This window comes from Lonchura striata, chromosome 11 (genome assembly GCF_046129695.1).
Source record: "Lonchura striata isolate bLonStr1 chromosome 11, bLonStr1.mat, whole genome shotgun sequence".
NCBI lineage: Eukaryota > Metazoa > Chordata > Aves > Passeriformes > Estrildidae > Lonchura > Lonchura striata.
In genome coordinates, this window is record NC_134613.1 from 9,194,216 (window position 1) to 9,208,135 (window position 13,920).

General features: G+C 39.6%; 1 protein-coding gene across 7 annotated transcripts in view; it reads left to right on the top strand.

Annotated features, from left to right (window-relative positions):
• Positions 1-460: 460 nt before the first annotated feature.
• OTUD7A (OTU deubiquitinase 7A) overlaps positions 461-13,920 on the top strand; it is a 107,931-nt gene continuing 94,471 nt past the window's right edge. For 4 of the 7 annotated variants that reach the window (XM_021554171.3, XM_021554175.3, XM_021554173.3 and 1 more), the window contains exon 1: positions 576-774. The gene's annotated coding sequence lies outside the window, so the exon portion shown is untranslated. The other 3 variants (XM_021554172.2, XM_077785875.1, XM_077785874.1) reach the window with 2 other exon arrangements.

Below are 13,920 nucleotides of genomic sequence, written 5' to 3' on the forward strand. Positions count from 1 at the left end.
CCATTTCCTTTTCAACTCTAATGTTATTGGAAGAGTAACAGTGAAAGACTGCTTTGGTGTGGGGGAGGTAGATTTAACCGAGTGAGACAGAACACACCTGTGTGCACACTGGAATAGCTGGAACCAGGTTAGCTGAGAAGTTACTGTAACCTGAAGCAGACTTTCATGTCGAAATAGAAGGCGCATCTAAAGCAGTAACTTAGTGTAACGTCCCCCACTTTGCAGCGGGCACGGTGATTGCCAGCACGAGGATGGAAACGGAAAGGCAGCGACGCTTCCCATCTCCCCCTGCCGCGGGACACCGGGGGCGGAGGAGCGCTGGCGGGGCAGGGGCGGCTGGGGGCCGTTCCCGCCGCGCTCTGCCGCCGGCATCGCGCAGGGGCTCGCCCGGGGCCGTCGAGGGCAGGCAGAAGGCGGCGGCCCCGGCCGGCGCTGCGCCGGGGGCTCGGCGCGGCTGCCGCGGGGGCGGAGCGGGGCGGAGCGCGGCTCCCCGGGCCGCTGCGGGCAGCCAGGGGAGGGAGGGCCCTGCGGCCGGTGACTTCATGAGGAGGAGGCGGCGGCGGCGGGAGGTGGGTCTCGCTTTCCTCTCCCGGTGCCGTCTGCAGGGCGGGCGAGAGGCGGCCGCTGCGCCGGGCAGCGCGGGCGGGGGACAGCGGTGACGGAAAGCGGCAGCTGGGGGGGGACGGCGGCGCTGGGTTGACTCCCTTCCCCCTCCCGGCCGGAGGAAGATGGAGCTCGGTTAGTGAGGGCTTGCGGGAGGAGCAGCGGGAGCAGGTAAGAGCTGCTCCTCCTCCCGCGGGCTGCGGGCGGCCGCTGTCATTGCACAGGTGGGCCCGCGCTGCCGTGTCCTTGCCCGCGGCCGCAGAAGTTCCCGCTGCGCGCGGCGGGCGGCCCCGGGCAGCGCCCTCGGCCGCAGCCCGGGCGGGCACAGCCGGGCGGTCGGGAGCGCCTCCCGCCCCGTGCCGCGGCTCGGCGTGGCGGGGATGCGGTACGGCTGTCGGCTCTGCCCCCCGCCCCGTCTCCCCGGCTCATTGATGAGCTCCGGGAAGGGTTTCTGCATTGCAGACTCGCTTCGCTCCTGCGTTCGCGGCTTCAGCCTGTACAAGGAGCCTGTTCCCTGGCGGGTGGTTCGGTGCTGCTCGGGCGAGAGGCCGATTCGGGCAGGTGGGATGTCCTTCTGTGTTTCTTAGACCATGTCAGGACATTTGGGATGATTGACCTCATTCGGTAACTATTACATGTACATATGATAATTGTTCTCCTTCTGAAACAGCTACAAAAGGGTGTCTGCCAGGATTTGTGGGAATAATGCTCATTAGGAGTTCACACGGTACAATATAGTGCAGTGAGATATAACGTGTATATAAAACATAATGCAGTGAGGCACACGACCTTACATAATCTAAATTTAAAAAGCTCACTACCCCTACGCTTACCCTGGAGGTTGTAGGAATATGTCTGTTCTAAGCGCTTTCTGGAGACTCGTTCGGTACCTAGCTGACATAAAGATGCAGCCTGCCCTATGAGCAGTGCTGAAAATAAAATGATAAATTGTTGGTTACTTTTGCTGTAGTTCTGTCACAGTAAGTTCCTCGTTGGTGGTCAGTGTGCCTCACACACAGTGATCTTCAAGGCTATATGGGCATACGTAACTCGCACAGCCAGAGGGAATGGTCTCTTCTGTTGTCTCTTGGATGTGCCTTTAAACTGACTGGCTAAAATACTGTCAGTATTTTAATAAACTCTTGAGGCTTCTCTCCCTAGGCCTGAATAGTACTGCATTTTCTAGTATATGGATATAAATTTGATGTAAACAGAAAGAAACATTTCACACTTTTCATTTGACCTTCACCATCTCAGACAAATAGTCAAAACAGATGATCAGGGAAAGTCTTTTGGAGAGGCCTGGTTTAAAATATGTTGCTGGATGCAATGTATGCAACTCATACCATATCTAGGATGACACACAGTCAGTGTTCTGAGCTCTCTATCAAAGAGAGCTGATGTCTGATAAATTTGGCCCACATTTTATTTTAACTCAGTCCTTACAGATGACATTGACTTTAATAAAGGCTGCTATGGCACAGTTTTAAAGCAAATTGTATTAAGCTTCTGGAATTGAAACTGCTGTTGATAGGAAAAGTGTTGTTTTGTTATTTACAATCTGTTATTAAAATTTGAGTGTGTTAGTTGTTAAGGCTGGATCTGGCTCTGTTTTCTGCTGCTGGTGTGAATTGACTAAATGGTCCCTTTCTATGGATGGAGGCCAGATTTTTTCCTGGTATGACTGTGCTGCTCACACAGGGGCAAGCTAGACTTTTCCCATTTGAATCTGGAATATAGATGAATATCAGTGCCTACCAGCCTCTGGAACACTTTCGCTTGCAAAGCTGCATGCTTTTGCTAAAGCTGTAATGTTGGTGAAGAGTACAGAACCTCTGTGGGCTGTGCATGCCCACACAGCAGCAGTATGACGTGGGGTAGCAATGGCACCTTTGTGAGGCTGGTTCTTTTGTGATATTACGTTTTCATGTGTGTAGTTTTTACAAGAAACTCAGTCATCTTCAGGACAGCTTAATTCAGGTATAATAATTGTTAAGAGAATGAGACTGGATAGGAATCAGGTCTTATAGAGTCATAGTTTTGTGTATGTATAGTGCAAAAGTAACTGATTGTTTGCTTAATAGTCTATCTGTTTATGGAAAAGGTTGGTTTGTTGGTTAGATTTTTTTTTTGCCAATAGATTTCAGAAGATTTTAGTCTTGGTTTAATCAATACATATTCATGTAAGTGGTGATGGTGTCTGGGTGTTACAGACTCCAAGGAAGCGTGTAATGAGCAGGTAGAAAGGTACTTAGTCCTTCCCTAGTAAGCCTCACTCTGCATCTTTCACTGCCCTGGCACATTTCTCTTACTGTCATGTTGGCAGACTCAGCAAAAAGGCCATTCAGTAAATGGCTCCAGGTGAGGGATTTCACAGAGCTGTGCACATGCAGGCTGTGAACACTGACTGATGTTACTGGTGCAGCCATTGTGCCAATTGTTGCCATAGCTGCCCTTCGTGTTACTCATTTAAAAATTAGGCAATCTATGTTTTAACCAGCAGTATACATAGAACATCTAATTTAAATTAAAGCTGCATGTTTTAAATGTAATCCCTGTGGCATTTTCAGATCATTTAGTCTTGTATGGGTTCATTATATCTGTGTTATTTGGGGGGGGGGGGGGGGGGAATATTTTTATTGAATTTGTTATATACTGCATAAACTCAAGAATTAAAAAAATGTGCACATCATTGTGCTGTCACATACTGTTATTTTGCCTGTTATTGCCTTTAGACACAGTAATCCTCTGTAATCTTCATGGGAGAAGAACACTTGCAAGGCATAACTATGTATTGAGTTACACAGGAGAGAAAGTTAGACCTGAGAAAAGGAAAAGACCAAGGGAACTAGTGGAATATTTGTGTCCAGATAGTCTGCACCTCTTATCTTGCAGTTTTTAATGAAGTCTCCTTCTGTTTAATATTTTTTGCATTTCAAAAACATAATGAAATCTGAAGCTCCTTTTAACTCAAATTTTATAACGTATTTTGGGATTCATTAAGAAAAAAAATTAAACATAAAATTAAACATAAACTTTTAATTAAGCAAATGGTAAGCTTAAAATACCAGGTGCAACTGTTATTAAATTGAGGACTGAAAATAGAAAAGGCTTTGTTGTTGAAGGTTTTGTATTCTACTGGTTAATTTATCACTGGCAGGACTATACAAGCATTCATAGATATTTAGATTAAAGCATGGAGCTAAATGGGGTGTGGACCTTCTAAATAAATAAATCAGGTTGCCCTAATGAAAAAGACTGGGAGATGAACCTGGCTGCTTAGATGGTCTGAAAATTCAGCTGTATAGACTTATACAAAAGTAGCTTACCAGTTGAGGTGTGGTACAGATATTGCATGGATATTATATTGCATTTTCCCATGTTTCTTTATCATTGTTTTCCTAAGGCAAAGCATGACGTAAAACAGAAAAGTTGAATAAGATGGCAGAACTCTTTTCAAATCCTAGGTGGTAATTTGATGGTTTTATTTTAAGGGCAGATTAATTAGTATATACATGTAAATGTAACAGTACAATACTTTCACTGTCAAATGTTTTCTAGACTTTTTTTGTTGTCCTTCCCCAACTACTAATCCAAGGGAGGAAAAACTGTAAATCTGACAAGCATGAAGGTACTGGAGATATGAAAGACTTGACTTACTGTTCTGTTTTCATATTGTTCTCCCAACATCACTGTTTCTGTGATTATTTCTGAGTTTAGGCAGTTTGAAAAGACAAAGCTAATTGTGATGTATTTCAAGTCTTATTCTCAGATTACTTAAGTTTCTTGTTCCTCTATTTGAGTTGTCTATTTTAGGATGCTCTTATACCAGTGATTTTTAGCCATACTGCTTTGCTGTAGTGTTTTACTGTGGATTATTGACATTATCTGTATTTACTTAATATCTCCTGGATGGACATTTTGAAAATCTTTAGGCTTGAAATAGAGAATTTGTTTAGCTTGCTTATTAGTTTTTATTAAAAGGGTTTATATATTCATTTATTTGTAGTATCTCAGCCTTTTAAAATACACTTTCAGTAAAAAAAACCCCAGAAATCTCAGGACAAAAGTATGAATTTCCTCTAAGTTCGTTTGAAAAATTATTTTCTTATGTATTTTATAGATGACATGAAGGATTGCTGTTGCTGGAAGTAGTTTTCAATACTTGTAGGACATTTTTCAGGCTGAGCATATTTGCAAATGCTTCATGATATATTTAGTAAAATTAGAATGCTTCTTGTTCTACATTGAAAATTCCTTCAGTCAGAATTTTTCTGAGTTTTGCTGCTCTCTGCTCATGGTTTCAATCTTGTATGCAATGCTTCAATTTAGCCTGTACATAGAAGAAAGTATGGGGGCTTTGTACAAAGAGTAAAGTAGCTATTTTTATCTGTCAGTGCTTTGCAGATACTCAGTTCTCCACAGTGATTTTTTTTTTTTTTTTCATTTGCACATTCTCTTAGGATCTGCTGAGTAATCATTTGCATTGAGTAGTTAATCAAAGAAGGGGCAAAACCCATGTAGAAACTGAGCAGGCTGTGGAAGAATTTTGATTCTCATTTGGTCACAATGGTTATATTTCCACTATTGTTTTCAGAATTAGAGTAAGGAACACTGAGAACTTGTTCTTTAATTAGATGCTTGAAATATCACATTTCTAATCCTGATGTCTGCTGACATTAGTGGCCTCTGTCCTATGGAAATGTACAAAGTGGTTACTGCTGTGTGTGCCCAGGAGATGTAATACTGTGATGTTATCAGAAATGTGTTAGAATGCCTCTGATTAAAATGGCTAGCTGCCATGGTGATAGTGCCATAGAAACTGGTAAAATAATCAGTGCCTATTAGGAAATCTGAATGAAAAATTCTTCTCTAGTTTTCTCTCTTTTATGTTTCAGCACCTAAACAGGAATGAAACTCTGCTGATGTTGTATTTCTGATTGAAAAACATACTGAATGAATTCCTTTGTATTACACAGAAGACTAGGCTCAGGTTGTTGTATTGGAACACTGCTGAAACACTAAATGCATGAGTGCCTGAAAATTCAGTCATCCCAAAGGTGACTTCTAGTCCCAAGAACAAGGGCACTGAGGTAGGAGACCTTTCTTACAGAGCTGGTATTTGTTGTTAAGTCACTTTACTTTTCTCCATTGTATTTACTTTCTAAATAGTACAGTAAGTATCATTTCCTTCAAAAGCACTCTTCAAGCAAAGAAGGGCTGTGACTGTGTCCCATAGCCAGTGTCTACATAGACACAGCACAGTAGTGGAAGAAAGATCTTTAATTTGGGAGCCTGACTTTGTAAAGGGTTTTGTCTGACTTGAACTATGCAAATCTTGAGTACAACAATGCCCAATAACATCATATAATACTAATATCTTGACTGGCTTAGCTTTTCTCATCTCTTTTGAGATCTATTGCAACAAGAAACAAAGTGCAAGAAACAGTGCCTGGCTTATGTTGCTCTGTCTCTGGTTGGAATGAGTCATTTCACCATTACTGATTAGTGACTCTGTAGGGTACTTACACCCCATTGGAAATTGCTAAGCAAGGACATGGGGAGATGAACCCAGATGTATCTGTCTGGCTATATACTCATTACATTTCTGTATAAACACTTACATTGCCTGCAGAGTTTCTGAGGTATTGCAGAGGAGCTTTTATCCTGTGTTAAACAGTTTTCCCTCTTAATGCTGAGATCAGTGTAAAGGACAATTGCTTGATGGTGGTGAACTTGAGTTTATTACTTAGATTCACCCTGTACTAAGCAGAAGACAGTAGAAGAAAACACAGACTATCAAGCTGTACACTTAGATACAGAGATGATAAAACACTTTCTCCAATCAAAGTAAAATACATGAGAACAGAACTCAGACCAAAGCAATGCAGATGGATATATCAGAACAGTTTATGATCTGCCATCCCTTAACATCTTCCCATCCCTTACCTGAGAATATGTAATATCCCAGTAGCTTCCATTTCAAGTCTTAGAGCTGTTGCATTGTCAATTCTTATGAAGTGGACGATATACAGGTGGATTAAATAACATTATGCTGAAGAGACAGGATTGTTTTAGTGTAAATAAAGCATTGATTTAGCAAACTATAATTAAGTCTGAAGCAATGAAATCACCTCCATGTCCTTGTAAATAGCTCTTTACAGCTTTGTCTCTGGAAGAGTACAACTGGTTTAAAGGAAAGGCAGAGTATAAAGGGAAGGCAGATTTGTGTAATTTCAGCAGAAAGAATGACCAAGTATACAACCTGTAGTTAAATTTCACAAGTGGGAAAGATTCAGATAGTATAGTGTGTTCATCTGTTCTGCCAAGAGCTGGAGACAAGCTTCCCTTCGGAACAAATGAACAGAACTAACATATAATGGAGAAAGCCACAAGGATAAGGTTAAATAAAACCAGGTTGATGCACTGTTTGCACTTTGCTAAATTGAAGCTGTTTGCTGGTAGGAAATTGCCATTGAAAAGTAGTATCCTTTTTCATTACCCCTGAGTACCATGCATTTATAAGAAGGGGATTAAATTGGAGATTGTGAAGTTAACCTGAAAATTCAGAATTTAAATGAAAAATCACGACAGCTGAAATGGTTTCTATCAATGGTGTTGGCATTTCATGTTTGGTTTTCTAACAATCATAAAAAGCAAGGTTCAGAATAAAACTATTAAGTCATTTAGGGTGGCAGTTCCAGGTTTTAGTGGTAGTTTTCCACAGAGACTTGAGGCTCTACGAGCTACTCTCACAGCTTCTTATCGTGTATAGTTTTGGTATCTCAGGATGCAGATGAAAGAAAATCAGATATTTTACATCTGGACTTTTTGCAGTATCTCTTCTGTATTGGAAGATCACCTGTGTGAAGCCTTGAAGCTTTTGAGCCTTGTAGTTGGGAGTGTCTCAGTGGCTGATGAGAACTGTAGAAGCCATGTGTTTCTTAGCAATAGATAATTTATGCCTTCAGGCTTCTTTATATGAAGCATATGAACCTCAGATACACAGAACTCACATCTATGTTTATAATTGAAGTTTTCTTAGATGTTTGTGTTGCTGTTCAGTTCACTGCTCAATTCTTCAAGCCAGAGTTTCAAATAAGTAGGAAAAGTTGCTTGCACTCCTATGAGTAACTGAGAGGCACCCAGAAGTGCTTTGCTGGTTTGCTCTTTCTCTCATATTTCTCTCAAGTATAGTCACACTTGGATCTCTCTGCCCTGGCATTCCAACCTGAGCATGCTTAGTAGATAAGGACTGTATAACAGTTTTGGGCAGGAAATACAAAGGTAGATATTCATTAGTGTATAGTCAGGCTGTAAATACTCAAAGCAGAATTTAATCAGCATTATTAAAAGGATGTCTTGGCAAGAATAAGAGGGAACAAAAGGCTGTGAAACATGTTATATGAAGGTTCTCTTGAAGAAACCCTATGTAGAGAGTTGTATTGTCTCCTGGGCAACACAGTTTACATTTTTATAATTCTGCATTGTTCGAAATTTCTTCTGACATTGACAGATAAAAGCCCATGCAGAAGAAAGAGCAGCATCATAAATCTAGAGTGGTGTTGTTTGTAACAATAATCACTATGTTGTCTCTCTCTGGGCCACATCATCTTTGTAGCAGGAGATACCTGTTTTCTGTTCCTTAATCTATCCCAAATACTGTTCTCAGTTCCTTTACCTTTGAAAGGGAAATTCCTTTGATTGGCAGAGGAGGATGTGTTAAACAGTGGCTAGTAGTTGGAAATTGAATCTCAGTACTAGTGACTGGGAGAATTAATAAGAATTTTTAGTAGGGTCCATGTCTATTTGAACTGATTGTGTGGTTAAAAACATGCTAGAAACTATTAATTACTTATTACACATGAGGGACTCTTTAAAGCAAGCCTGTGGCACTCAGTGACACACGCCCCTCACTGCTGTGGTGTATTGCTCACGAGGCTTGGTAGCACTCTGACTTCAAAAAGATTATATTTTTGTGTCTGCAGATAAATAAGCATTATGTACTCACCCTGGAAAACCTGATGCATGTGCTTCCAGTTGAGGCTGCTCCCCCTCAGTGCTAATGCAGATGAGGTGCTTGATTATGAGTCCACAAGGCTGCAAAGTGTAGACCTCAATTAGCACAGAAATATCTTTTGCTATCACCAGAGATGAATATTCACTCAGCCTGAGCAGCTCAGTTCTTAGTGTCTGGAATTGATGACATGTCTGCATCTAGCTGATAATCTCTTGACTTTCTTTGATATAGAATTTGAGGAACAGAGCTGTTACCATGTTCCTTCCTCTAGTTTTGTCTCCTAAAATATGCTTTACAGGAGAAATGGCCCCTTCAAGAGCTATTCAGTTGTTAGGTTTCATTCCACATGCCTCTCATATTTAAGATTAAATATTTTCCTATCCAGTATAAATATAGAGAGATATGTACTTATGAGAGAAGATATCTCTGAAACCTTTTGGCTGTCATTAAATGTATCTTTACAGAAAGAAACGTGTGGAATATCCTTCCTTGGATTTCATAATGAAGTTTACTTCCATTAAAAGTTGCTTTATTTTTGTGAGGTCAAAATTGGGAGAGCACAAAATTTTACTCCATATTTTAGGTAGAAGTAGTCCTATGACTGGCTTTACCCCAATTATTTTCTTACAGAGGTTATAGTAACGTGTATGTATGTTTTCTCTGCACCATTTTTCTTCTCTGGGTCTGAGACTTACCAGTGGAGGAGAAAATGATTCTGTAACAAATTCCTTGAGAGTCAAGCTGCTGTGGTCCTTAGGAATTGGAGAAGAAGAGGTCTGGGATTTTAAAAATGCAAAATCCATGCACCTCTTCCACTGAATTGGGCCTTCTCTCCTAGTAGAATAAGGCCAGAAAATAGCCTTTAAGTTGTGGAGTTCTGACTATCTCTGACAGAAGATTACCTCAGAGGGAATCATTGTGGCAGTAAAATACTTGTTGAGCTGAAATACTAAAAGAGTGGATGGACAACAAGTGGGTTTAGTTCACTGCTATTACCATTACTCTTTCAAACCCATAAAACTGTCGTTTACTGTCAGAGTGCTGCAGATTAAGGCCTAGATATTTTAAAACACACTTCATGACTAATATCTATGAAAAAAAGTCTATTTTGAGCTGTTTGAAATGATGCCATGTCAGTATATTCACTTTTAAAGTGGGGCGAAATGTAACTGTGTAAAATAGTTTGCCACATAGGTGTGATTTCTGGTGATATTTTATCTCCAAGCCATATCTTTTTTGGCTATGGAAAATGCATTATATTTAGGGAGAGGAATTAAAAAAAATAGATTTTCATGAGATCTGTAACTTCATCATTATTGTGTATTTTGTGGTCTTAAGAGCAGCTAATTTTAAAAGTGATTCAATGCTGTAGAGTAAATTCTGAGATCTAGATGCAAAAAACCCCTAGTAAGTCAAATTCTAATTATAGTATCTTGTGGTTATCTTATTTGTTTTTATTGCTATACCGTGATAAATTTAACCTGGTGTTAATTGTAGTTTTGTAATTTGAGATAATGAGCACTGCAGACAAGGGTTCACCAAGTGTTGTGAAGGTGGAAATGCCAGAGCGGAACTTACCTGTCTGCACAGCTGTTTATGCAAAATGTGACCTTTGTTTGATTTCTAGCTTAAGTTCCAGAGCAAATGAGATGCAGTAGCTGTAGAGATATAAAACTATATGTACACAGTTATAAGGAGCTTTCACTACTTTTGAAAGAAAGAGTTGTGGAAAAGGTAGTTGAAGAATTATGCATGTGTTCTAGAAGCATGAGTTACTGCCAAATTTTAAAAATATTTGCTGAAAACTTGTAGAAATCTTTAAACCTTGTAAAGTTATTTTGAAGTGGGAAATTAGCTAATCCTTTACTAATTTACCAGGGAAGTTGCGTAGGGTTTTTTTTTTTTTTTGTTACTTGGTTGGTTTAATTTTTAGAAAATCCTAAGCAGCCAGGTAAACAAAACTTATGGTCTGTTTAATAAAATATCTGGATGGAGAGAACTGCTAATAATATACAGTTCTCCTTCTGTGTTGCTTTTTCACGTTCCCACTGTTTGCTTGGCTGGAATGTACTGGTGTTACATATTTGTGGATCTAGCAGCTCTTCATCAAGCCTTGCACTGTAAAATTGGGTCACTGCATATAATGCATGTTAAATAAGACAAGAGGGCTTGTTGTATTTGCAGAAAAAGTTAGCAGCAGGATCTCACAGTATTTATAGGAAACATATTTTGGTTAAGAATAAGCACATTTCCTTTAAATAAATTACTAGCCATTCACAAAGTGTATTCTTCTGGAATCTTCCTCTGTATGTAAACAGTTCAGGATTTGATAAAGTTGACCAAATGTAGCAAAAAGCAGACTATAGCTCTAACATCCAGTGGCTTGATAGATCTTTTGTTAATGTTTTGCAATAGCATGTTTAAGTTTTGTGTGTGAATAGTTGAGATAAATCTGATTTGGATTTTTTTTTTTTCAGAGACAGATTAAAATGAATTAATTTATATCAGTAGCCATACAGAGAAAATGGTTCCAAAAGTTTCCAGTGCTACAGGTGTTTAAGATATCACATGACTTCTTTTAATTGGACTTAAGTTTCTAGGTCCAATGAAGTACTTTTAAAAAGTTTATTATTGTCCTGATGATTAAACTTCCAGATAAAGTTGTAGCTTCATTAATCGCCAATCTGTAAAACCCTAATTCAAAACACTGATTCTGAATCTGAAAAAGTAGAGTTGCACCCAAGTCCCAAACCCTTGTGTGTTGTCTATCCTTCAGTATTGTGTAAAAAGAAATGTCTTTCTTGCTCTTAGATATGCCTGTTTTAAACTGAACCTGCAAGGGTGTAGTCTTTGAGATGCTATGGCAGATACTCTAGCATTCCCTTCCAACCTTTCCCTTTCTGGAATCCTCTAGAATTGCTCTAAATCCATGTTTTCCTGGGAATCCCATGCTTGTCAACCAGAGGGCTTACATTGCTTTGTGAATGATGATCAGTCATGAAACAAAGTTTCTAAAATATTTTCACTCCCTCTTAAAAAACTCCTTCAAATTAAATGCCCAAAGAATGGGAAAATGTATTACTACTATCCAAATTTGCCTTAGTGTTAAGGGGGCTAGGCCTTAAAAGTTATCCTTTTTATTTCAAAATGTAGTTTCTATGTATTCTTCAGAGACTTTGCATCTGTTTTGGGGATTTAGTATTTTGATGGAGAGATATCTAGAATGTGACTCATTAGTTTTCTGAGGCTGGGTGGGACATTTATGAAGTTTTATTGTCTGATCTCCTGAAATCACTCTAGCTGTAGAACTCAGCAATGGGATTTCTTAAAATTCTATAGGTCTTGTTGAACTCTAGCATCCTTTTCAGAAAAGACTCCCACTCCTGATTTATAGACTCTTAACTCATTAGATGAATATCATGAATCTGTAAAAAGTAGCAGCCTTGTACACACAGGTTGTATCTTTGTTGTTCAACAAAGCAATTTTGTAATACCTTTTTTGTGACTAAGAGTCAAGTTGGGTGAAGAGTTTGGGTTTAAAACAACTGAAAGAAAAGGATTTCCTTTTGTATGGTAGCTAAGCTGGTGTTTCAGTTAAACAGTAAGTGTGTGAGGGTTTTAGAATTGTCATGACTTAAAACATACAAAATAAACATCCTGTATTTGTAAAAGTGATCAGAGTGTGAAATGTTCTTTTCTAGGACTTGCTTTTCATCTACTTGCATTTTATAAATTTATCCTATGATCCTGTTGGCTTTGCTGAGAGCATGGGTAACTTCAGAGATCTGTATGCAAAGTCAGGCCACAGAATCAAGGCCAGGATGGAGAAGCTGTTACTGCTATTGCACATGTTGGCACTTAAAGTATTTTGTATGTCCAGAATAGTCCAGTGCCCAGGGTAGCAAGCGTTTGGGGGAAAAAAGTCTTCTTTCTTGGCAGAATAGGCTAAGACAGCTGTTAAATTTCATGCTTAGCTGCAGAGCTCATATGTGATCACTGAAGATGAGTATCTGCCTTAAATAAAGGAGCAGGTCATTAATCTTTTGAGAGCTGTTCATGTAGTCTTTGCAAATACAGAGGCCTTAGGGATAACATAACTTCAGTAGCACAGTGTGCTAGCTCTTGTATTTGTCAGGGTGGTGTTAATTGGAAGAGAATTAGAGTAAACTTGCATGCTTTCTAGCTGTATTGTCACCAATATGTTTAAAATATTTTAGTTGCCTTTCTCAGATCTTTACTGTTAATGAAATTACTTCTAGGATTTTATGCATCTAAAAAGATGCAATAACAGTGCCAGAAATTAAATTAATATGCCATGGGAGCTTTCCTAATGAAATTAATATGGTATTTATAACCTTTATAAAGAGGCTTTTCACCAGTTACAGCATAAAATGAACTCCCAGGAGAATAAGATGCTCTTTTTCTTGTTCAAGCTTTTATATTCCTGCCTGCTTCTTTCTATGATACATAAAATAGAAATCTTGAAATAAAAATTAATTATTTGAGATCCTTCAGTGGATTCCAAAACTTTTTTATTATTAATTGTGAACTTCAGTTTTATATTAGTGTTTTTTTTTTTAACCCATTAGTTGTGTTTTCCATGAGGTAGTGGCAACTATCAATATAAAATAAATTATTTTTTTTATTTGGGGGATATAGATGTATATTTTTTTCTTTAATGTTTATGTTTTATTTTGTAAATTGTGAATTAAATGTGCTTAAACATCTATAAACAGGTAGTATTATTCCCAAGATTGGTCACAGCTTGCTGAAGAGAACTGAGAGGAAACTGAGTATTGCTGCTCTCAAAGGTGAGGCAGAGCTAAAACCAGCATGAAGTGGGTTTATTGTAGAACCAACAAGGGTTAGGCTTTCATCACATTGGTCCCATTTGGTGTATCACTCACCTGCTCTACTGCCTGCACTATGTTCAGTGGGTCTTCCCTTCCCAGCGAGGTGAGCACTGCTACGTTGGGAAGGTTGGGTAGAAAATTACATTGATATGTGCTTGCCTCTCCTTGAAGTTACTTGGAAAACACTGGCCAGGCTTCCTGGGCACCCCCTGGTATTCATTTCCATGAATCTCCAGGATTTTCTCTTATTGCCAGTCATGATCTTTGCTGCTTTCTTTCCTTGGCCTGTTCATTCTGAGACTGCTCCTGCTTTCAGGGAACCCTTATTTTCAACTCCTGCCGAAGCCCACCGAAACTGGGCTGGCTCCGAACACTCCGGTGGTCACAGCAGGAGTGGGGAACAGCAGGGACGGGGGTTTGCCCACAGCTGAAGCTGAAGAGCTG